The sequence below is a fragment of the Myxocyprinus asiaticus genome, chromosome 7 (assembly GCF_019703515.2).
Source record: "Myxocyprinus asiaticus isolate MX2 ecotype Aquarium Trade chromosome 7, UBuf_Myxa_2, whole genome shotgun sequence".
Taxonomy (NCBI): domain Eukaryota; kingdom Metazoa; phylum Chordata; class Actinopteri; order Cypriniformes; family Catostomidae; genus Myxocyprinus; species Myxocyprinus asiaticus.
This window is the reverse complement of record NC_059350.1, coordinates 15,800,563-15,808,760: the sequence shown is the minus strand read 5'-3', so window position 1 is coordinate 15,808,760 and position 8,198 is coordinate 15,800,563.

The following is an 8,198-nucleotide window of genomic DNA, read 5'->3' as shown; positions in this document are numbered from 1 at the left end:
TACTGAAAAAAGGCGGTGGGTTGCGGCCAATCTTGGACATTCGAGTACTGAACCGGGCTTTACACATATTCCCGTTCAAGATACTGACGCAAAAACGCATTCTGGCGAGCGTCCGGCATCAAGATTGGTTCACGGCGGTAGACCTGAAGGATGCGTACTTCCACATCTCCATCCTTCCTCAACATAGACCCTTCCTGCGGTTCGCGTTCGAGGTTCAGGCATATCAGTACAAAGTCCTCCCTTTCGGCCTGTCCCTGTCTCCTCGCATCTTTACGAAGATCGCAGAGGCTGCCCTTGCCCCGCTAAGGGAGGTGGGCATTTGCATTCTCAACTATCTCGATGACTGGCTAATCCTAGCTCACTCTCGAGACGTGTTGTGCGCACACAGGGACCTGGTGCTCTCACACCTCAGCCGACTAGGGCTTCGGGTCAACTGGGAAAAGAGCAAGCTCCTCCCGGTTCAGAGCATCTCTTTTCTCGGTTTGGAGTTGGACTCAGTCTCCTTGACGGCGCGCCTTATGAACGAGCGTGCCCAGTCGGTGCTGGCCTGTTTGAAGGTGTTCAAACAGGGAACAGCGGTTCCACTGAAACTTTTTCAGAGGCTCCTGGGGCATATGGTGTCCTCGGCGGTGGCCACCCCGCTCGGGTTGATGCATATGAGGCCGCTTCAGCACTGGCTCCAGACTCGAGTCCCGAGATGGGCATGGCGCCACGGGACACACCGCGTGGCCATCACGTCGGTCTGTCACCGTCTTTTCAGCCCTTGGACCGACCTCTCATTTCTACGAGCAGGTGTTCCTCTAGAACTGGTCTCTAGGCGCGTCGTGGTCATGACAGACACCTCCAAAACTGCCTGGGGCGCTGTTTGCAATGGGCACGCAGCTGCTGGCCTCTGGACGGGCCCACGACTGCATTGGCACATCAACTGCCTCGAGTTGTTGGCAATTCTGCTCGCCCTGCAGAGGTTCCTGTCGTTGATCCAGGGCAAGCACGTCTTAGTTCGGACAGACAGCATGGCAGCGGTAGCATATGTCAACTGCCAAGGCGGCCTGCGCTCTCGATGTATGTCACAACTCGCCTGCCGTCTCCTCCTCCGGAGTCAGCAGCACTTCAAGTCACTGCGAGCCACTCAAATCCCGGGCAACCTCAACACTACAGCGGACGCGCTGTCACGGCAGGTTTCCCTCAGGGGAGAGTGGAGACTCCACCCTCAGCTGGTCCAGCTGATTTGGAGTCGATTCGGATGGGCACAGGTGGACCTGTTCGCCTCCCAAAAATCCTCCCACTGCCCGCTCTGGTACGCCCTCACCAAGGCTCCCCGTGGCATAGATGTGCTGGCACACAGCTGGCCCCCTGGCCCCCTGGACTACGCAAATATGCGTTTTCCCCAGTGAGCCTGCTTGCACAGACCCTGTGCAAGGTCAGGGAGGACGAGGAGCAGGTCGTCCTGGTAGCACCCTACTGGCCCACCCAGTCGTGGTTCTCGGACCTCACGCTCCTCGCGACAGCTCCCTCCTGGCAAATTTCCCTGAGGAAGGACCTTCTTTCTCAGGGACGGGGCACCCTCTGGCACCCGCCACCAGACCTCTGGAATCTCCATGTCTGGCCCCTGGATGGGGCACCCGCGGTGGTAGACACGATCACTCAGGCTAGGGCCTCCTCTACGAGGCGCCTGTATGCCTTTAAGTGGAGTCTATTCGCTAAGTGGTGTTCTTCCCGATGCGAAGACCCCCAGAGATGCGCAGTCGGATCAGTGCTTTCCTTCCTGCAGGAGAGGCTGGAAGGGAGGCTGTCCCCTTCCAGCTCTTTGTCTGCTTTGGTGCACAGCGGAAAGGAAGCACTGTCTCTAAGCAGAGGATCGCCCACTGGCTCATTGATGCCATAACTATGGCATATAATCGCCCAGAACATGCCGCCCCCAGTAGGGCTACGAGCCCATTCTACCAGAGGTGTAGCGGCTTCCTGGGCCCTGGCCAGAAGTGCCTCTCTAACAGACATTTGCAGAGCAGCGGGCTGGGCAACACCCAACACCTTTGCAAGGTTCTACAACCTCCGGGTGGAACTGGTTTCGTCCCAGGTGGTGGCACGCAACACAAGTGGATAAGCCCGGGATAGCCGGCCGGGTGTATCGCTTGCACATAGCGCCTTCCACCTCCCTTGGAGCTGAAGACGTGCGCCATTAATTCCCAGTAGTGTTCACAAACTTTGTTCCCTGGTTGACTTCCTCCGAGCCCTGTGGCAGTTGAGTTTTTGGAGAGACTCGCTGCCGGCCCAGTACACGCACTAACTAAGAGCCCTGTTCTGGGGTAGGTGCTACTCATGTGGCGGTTCCCTGTAAGGCTAACCCCATGCGATATATATCTTCTGCTAGTTCGTTTCCCTGCTGGCAATCTGCGTCTTCCTAGTGCAGAACCCCTCTGCCCCAGTCTCCATGTTTGTAGTAACTCCTCCCCCATTGGGCAGGATCTACCTTGAAGGCTCTTCACATGGTTGGAAAGACCATGTGACGTATTCTTCCACTTAAATATCCCCCCCCCCCCTTTGGGCGAGGTGTGGTCTCCGCGGTGTCTTCCCCTTGGGAGGGACACCGCCCGACTAGACCTGGCGGCCCAGTCGGATAATCCCTCTTCTTGTTTAGGGAGTGGAAAAAGAGAAGGGGAAAAGAGGCCATGACTGGGTTAAGCCTGTCTCTATCTTTGGGTAGTTGACTTGTCACCAGAAAGGGCCGTTTGACACTCATAACTATGTTGGGGGAGGTTACGTGTCGACCTGGTGTGCTGGCTATGAGGCACACAGCAGTCTGCCCACCACACACCGCCAGTTCAAGTAACACAGTTCAGCCAGTTGTGGCGTTTTGTATAGGGACCCCTAGTGTCACTACATCGACACAACGTCGAGTGAGTGACAGATAGGGAACGTCATGGTTACTTGTGTAACCTCTGTTCCCTGATGGATGTGTTCTTCCTGCCACAACGCTGAACTACCCGCTGAAATGGCCGGACCTTATATCGGCTCCTCAGCATAAAACCTGAATGAGTGGTTGCATACCAGCTGCTTTTATACCCATATGTCCGGGGGAGTGGCATGCAAATACCACTCGCCAATTTTCATTGGCCTTTTTTCAAAGACCAGAGGTGTCTCGGGCTCCCAAGAGTGACCCCTAGTGTCACTAAATCGACACAACGTCTCGTTCCCTCCATCAGGGAACGGAGGTTACACAAGTAACCATGATGATTTTTTCACTTGTTTTAACTATAAAAACTCTGCCAGTACAAAAGATATAACAGTGTTTCTAAAACAAGATAAATCAAATTGATCTCATTTTAAGGATTTTTAGATATTGTTACAGGGAAACAATACAAAAATTATTATAAAAAATACGATTTTTGCCCTAGTATCAAAGGTCTTACTAGAAAAAAAGAAATTATGATCCAACGTGAATTTTCTTGATAAAAAAAATATGATCGTGCCTGGTAACGTACATGTAAAATGGCTAGAAATTTACACAAGGTTTATTTCTATCTCTTCTGCTCCGAGCTTCAAACGTACTTCTCTGTCTGCTCGTATGAATGTAACACATCATAAGGAAGTGTTTCACAACTGTTCAAATGCACTTTGGATTGCATCATTTATATGTATAAATGTTACCATCTGAAAGGACTAAATATTAAATGAAACAAATGACAATAAAATGCAAAGTAACCTCTTCCGTAATCAAAATACTTTTTGAATGTAACTGTATTCTAATTACCAATGATTTAAATTGTAACTGTAGTGGAATACACTTACAAATATTTTGTATTTTAAATACGTAATCCCATTACATGTATTCCGTTACTCCCCAGCACTGATCGTGTCTTGGTTTGACTAACACTTGGAAACAGGAGCAAAAACACTGGTGACAGTATAATTATTATTTTGGAAGAGTAAAATAGCTTGTGCGATCCCTGATACAATAAAGACATTGTTGGCCAAATTCCTGAGCAATTTCACATCTCATAGCACCACAAAAGTCATGCATGGTCTTCCTGTTCAAATGATTAACCACTGATCATGCGGGGGGCATTGACTCATTCATATATGCTCCCACAGGTTATTACCACTTGTATAAAACTTACAGTTTTCATGAGGTCAGGTCCATGAGTATGAAAAAAGTATGTATTAATGTCAAAGAGGGCTTGCAAGCTTTTAGTTATCAGGACTATCATCATTTATCAAGAAATGTCAGTCATTGCTTCCTCTTGGTGCTTTTCCTGAGTAGTCAGGGACTCATAATGAACATAATTGACAAATTACACAGAAAACGTCTAATGCACAATGCACTCACCATGCTATATCAATCATTCTATATTCTCCTGTCCACTCTCTTTGATCTTGGCATCACAGGAACTGTGCTTGAATGGTTTGAGTCATACCTCACAGGCAGATCCTTCAAGGTCACCTGGAATGGAGAGGTGTCCAAGTCACACAAGCTGACCACTGTTGTTCCAGGGATCAGTGCTTGGACCGCTTCTCTTCTCAATCTACACTATATCACTATAATATGCAGATGATATGCAGCTCTACCTGTCGTTCCAGCCTTAAGACCCCACCATCTCAGCTCGTATCTCTGCCTGCCTCTCGGAGATCTTGGCCTGAATGAAAGAACGTCACCTTCAACTCAACCTTGCCAAAACAAAAATTATCGTGATCCCAGACAACCGGTCTGATAAAGCTGCACTGTGTAAGATTTTTTGGTTAAAAATGAACAAATTGAACTATTATTGATTGAGTACATAAACAATCAGTGTTCAGTGTCCTTACCCCGAATCATTTGGTGAAGTTGTTTACCTGCTATAATGCTTGGATATGTTTTCTGGTAGGGTTGTTGAAGCTTATATTGCTTGTCATGGTTTTATGAATTGAACATTACTCGTATGTTGACCGATCGCGATGTATCTACGTTGTCTGGTGAAGTTACTGTGACATGTTTAATATGGATAACTTCTGAAATTGACTTCTTGTAATTGTTATATTGCATATTTAAGCATATTATTTTTACGTTTAATAAAGTATATTTTATCCCCATCATTACTGAATCCTTGTTTTATGTTTTAGGTTTAGGGTGTTATTGTGTGCATTGCATAGACATGATATTATAGTAACTGAGGCTGGACAATATAGTATAAAAATAATAATGTCTTCTATTGAACTTGTATCAGCCATTAAACCTCTTAAATTGAAAATTGTAATACAATTTAAAGGAATAGTTCACCCAAAAATGAAAAATTGCTGATAATTTACTCACCCTCAGGCCATCCAAGATGCATTTGAGTTTCTTTCTAGTAGATAAAACACTTGAATAATCATATTTAGATATACTGGTGGTGGCTGAGGAGAGTCCCCTGTTCTATATTTAAAAGTGCTTTGAGTGTAGTGTCAGAAAAGCAATTTATGTGTCAAATTAATTCAAATATTTACATAAGAGTGTTGTTTATCTTTATCAAAGCATGTAATATTTCTGTTTCAATTTTTTTCATCATATAACATAATATCAACATGAAAATAGCATGTTATGACTCCTTGTACAGTCATGATCACACATAAGCGATGTCCAGGTAAGCTCAAATTGGGAGATTCATCCGCCAGAAGAGCAGTGCCAGAACACTGAGGTAAAGTATTTTATTTTAAGTTTCAACCACAGATGTCGCTAGAGAGCACAAAGTTATGTAGTGAAGCTTTAACAACAACCTCTCTATTTATCTTGGTTCAACTACGCTAATGTCAACCACGACAGCCCGGAACCTGGGAGTGACTTCACTGCCAAAACCTCATCAGCCGCCTGGTCTTGCAGGTACACGCTTTACAACATCAGGAAAATCAGACCTTTCCAGTCGGAATATGCTACACAGCTCCTGATCCAAGCTCTGGTCATTTCAAGACTAGACTACTGTAATGCCCTGTTGGCCAATCACCCAGCTAGCAAGATTAAGCCACTGCAGATGGTCCAGAGCGTGTCTGGTCTTCAATCTGGCCTTTCACTCCACTGGCTGCCAGTAGTTGCCCACATCAAATTCAAGGCTTTGAATCTGGCCTCCAGGGCAGCCAATGGAACAGCACCCTTTTACTTCAATTCACTCCTCGAGTTCTATGTCCCATCTCGCTCAATGAATGCCTGGTGGTCCCGTCACAAAGAGGCACAAAGTCTAGTTCATGATCATTCACTCTCTCTGTTTCTCTAAGGTGGAATGAGCTTCCAAAATTCACATAATCTGCTAATACCATCTCAGCATTCAAGAACCAGCTGAAAACACATCTGTTCTGCAAGAACTTAACCACACTAAATGCACTTACTGTTAATAAAAAAAATAAAAAAATAAAAATCCTTGTCTGTCTCTTCTGCACTAGAATCATTACTACTCCAGCCACTGTGAGAACTTGGCAGTAAGATAGTGAAGATATTGTTGAATTTGTATGACAGATTGCTTATGTTACTCATTCGAATGTCACTTTGGATAAAAGCATCAGCTAAATGACTAAATGTAAATGTATTTTAGGCATTTGTATTTGTTACAATATTTAATGTATTTGTTTCTGTAACGAATGACACGAACAGATATAAAAAAAAGGAGAAAAGAAACTTTTTTGAGTGAGTTTAGTACAAATTTAATTATTCGTTTTAAAGTCTAAAGGTAAATTTAAAAATTAATAAAACAAATCATACATAATTTTAAACCATTCTCTCTGGGTATAAGGTTATATTTTTATGTTGTTTTTAACCTGAAATATGTGATGTTCCTGTCTGTTTAAGTTTAACAACTGCCTCTAGGCCAGCGGAAATGTGACAAGTTCTGCTGAAATTAGCACATGACATGCACAGCATAAATTTGTCATAAGCAAATATAAAAGTGTGGGTGAGAGGTAGATTTTCAACTACAATATTTTACTCCCGTTTTTATCAGGGTAAGAAATGTCACTGAAAGTGAAAAAATGTCAAAATGTGGGGGCAAAAAATGCCCCCGTTATGAGCTCCTCTGTTTCTTTTATTTGTAACATCTGATATATTTCTTAATAGTCTATTTTAAGCCTAGTTATACACATAACTATCACAAAAATTATGATTTGATGTTTATTTAATTTTAAGGCTAGGAGGTAATATATTATCAATCTAATAATTCAGATTGGGAACTTATTGAATGATTAAATTGAAGTATTTGACTAAGATTTATTTCTTTCTTTTTTTAATACATTAAAAAAAAAAAAAACTGTCCTCATAAACATAAAAACTGTGATTATTGCCCATTAATGTAAAAAGTTAGTTTCTAACATGGGTTGTTACGCATTTAAAAGCGTATCTTTGGAGTTTGAAGTTTATTAAAATATGTATTTCTTTATCAACTGGTTTGTCTTGCTTGCTGTGCATACAGTATGGCCTGATGTTAAAGCCTATCCTTCATAGTCTTATGATAGTGTTTAGAATGTGCTGTATATTGAACATTGGTGTATTGAACATTACTATATTCACAGAAAATATAATTATTCACATTATAGAGCTTTTTAATTTACTGATACAATTATCAGATAACACCGTTACAATTAAATAGCATAGATGTTATGAATATAATATCAGCCTTCATGTACTTCTAGTTTAATTATTATTTGAGTTTAATTGCTAATTGCAAAAGTTATAAATTTAATGAAACAGGTAATGATTGCTAATATGTCAAAGAAGTTTGAGAAGACCAAAAAAGTTACCCAATTATCTCTGCTCTACAACACATATACAGAACATATTTAAGCAAGTTCTGTGAAAGTTTTTCTTTTAATTATTATTATTAATTACCAAATTACTTGGTTACTTATTGTGTCATGAATCAGTCAGATTTCTAGAAATGATGTCACAGACCGTTTATGCAAGTTAAGTTTTGAAATATTTTGCTATTAACTGTGTCTTGCATTGATACAGGCCATTATGTGTTGTCAAGGAAACAGAGGCGAGTCAAGTTTGTTAACTGTTAGACCAAACAAAAGGTGCATATGATATTGAAAAAAGCACAATCAACAATGATGGTTAATAAGGAAGTTGGCTTTCTTCTTTACTGCCTTTCTTGCAATCACACACACTTACCATAAAGATTATCATTCATGCAATCCCTTATGTCACGTCACAAGATGTGACATACTGTAGTATAAATACTCTGACAAAGGCTCTGCATAAG